A 1,798-nucleotide genomic window follows, 5' to 3' on the forward strand; every position below is an offset into this window, starting at 1 on the left:
GGCATGGTCCCTCTCCGACTTAGAGTAAACCAGTATATCATCGATGAAAACAATGACAAACTGATCTAAGTATTCTCTGAATACTCTGTTCATCAAGTCCATAAAGACAGCTGGAGCGTTCGTTAAACCGAAAGGCATAACACGAAACTCATAAGATCCGTACCTTGTGAGAAATGCGGTCTTTGGAACATCTTATTCTCTGACTCGTAGCTGATGATAACCAGACCTCAAATCTATCTTTGAGAAGTAAGTAGCTCCCTTCAACTGATCGAACAGGTCATCAATTCTGGGCAACCGGTACTTGTTGCGAATAGTGACCTTGTTCAGTTCTCTGTAATCAATACAAAGACGAAGAAATCCATCCTTCTTCTTAACAAACAATACTGGTGCTCCCCATGGTGAAGTACTCCTGCGAATAAATCCCTGGCTGAGCAACTACTGAATTTGATCTTTCAACTCTCGCATCTCCACTGGTGCCATTCTGTACGGCGCCTTAGCAATAGGCGTAGTGCCTGAAGCTAAATCAATAACGAAATCTATCTCTCGACTCGGTGGCAAGCCTGGAATTTCCTAGAATACATCCTGGAATTCCTGTACTACCGGGATACTGTCAAGAGATACCGCAGTCGTTTCCTGTGGGTCCTCTTCAAGAGTGAATAAATAAGTGCTAGGCCCTCTATCAGGTTATGGTACAACAAGAAGATACATCTCCTGTCCTGGTATAGCAAATACAATAGACTTTTCGTAACAGTTAACCTAAGCATGGTACTGAGATAACCAGTCCATCCCAAGTATAACATCATACGAATGCATATCTAACACTAACAAATTTGCAAGAAATCGAAGCCGGCCCATATCTATAAGGATATTACCGCTACACTCTCGTAAAATTGCGCTAACTCCCAATGGTGTATAAATATTGAGAGGTTGGTCACAAAACTGAGTCGTCATACCAGATAAGATAACAAAAGATCTAGACACAAAAGAATGTGATGCACCAGTGTTAAACAGTATACGAGCAGTTCTACCATGTATAGAAAACATTCCTTCAATAGCCTGAGGAGCCTGCGCATTATGTGGCATGAAGTTATAAACTCTGCCATGATGCAACTGCTGTGGAGGTTGCCCCGGAGGAAATGGTGGTGCTGGAAGTGCCGGAAAGTTCTGAACTTGCCCACGTGGCATTGGTGGGGCCGGTAGAGTAATGGCTGATTAGGTCTCGGCTGCCCATACTATCGCTGCTTAGCTTTGGGACACATCTTGGCCGATGCCCAATCTCTTTACAGTGATAACAACGTCCTGTAAAAGGACCTGCCTGCCTTCTCTGTTGACTTCCCGAAAACTGTTCATGTCCGGTCTAAGGTACCCCACCTTGTCTACCCTGATTAGGGACTCCATCCCTCTGCACATTTGGGTTTCCTTTGTTTTTCTTCCAAGGTTGATGTCCTTGAAATCTGTCCCGATCATTAGACTTGGTACCACTGCTGCTTCCTTTCTCCACTGTTTGGTAGTCTCAGTTAGCCCGCTTATCTCCCTTGGATTTTCGGTAATCACTCCTCATCTGGCAGTGTTGTAAAGCGGCATTAACCACCTAGATATAAGTAGTATATGCAGGACTACCTATGATCACCACTTTAATCGGCCATATCAACCCCTTAACAAAGCGGTCTCTCTTCTTTTCTTCAGTATTGACCTCCTCTGGTGCGAATAACGACAAATCGATGAACTTCTGTTCATACTCAGCCACAGTCATATCATCCTGTTGTAGATCCAGAAATTCGGTCTTCATTGCTGATCT

The sequence above is a fragment of the Cornus florida genome, unplaced genomic scaffold (assembly GCF_030987335.1).
Source record: "Cornus florida cultivar Cherokee Brave unplaced genomic scaffold, ASM3098733v1 CherokeeBrave_3.0.0_Hap2_Chr08, whole genome shotgun sequence".
In the NCBI taxonomy this organism is placed as follows: domain Eukaryota; kingdom Viridiplantae; phylum Streptophyta; class Magnoliopsida; order Cornales; family Cornaceae; genus Cornus; species Cornus florida.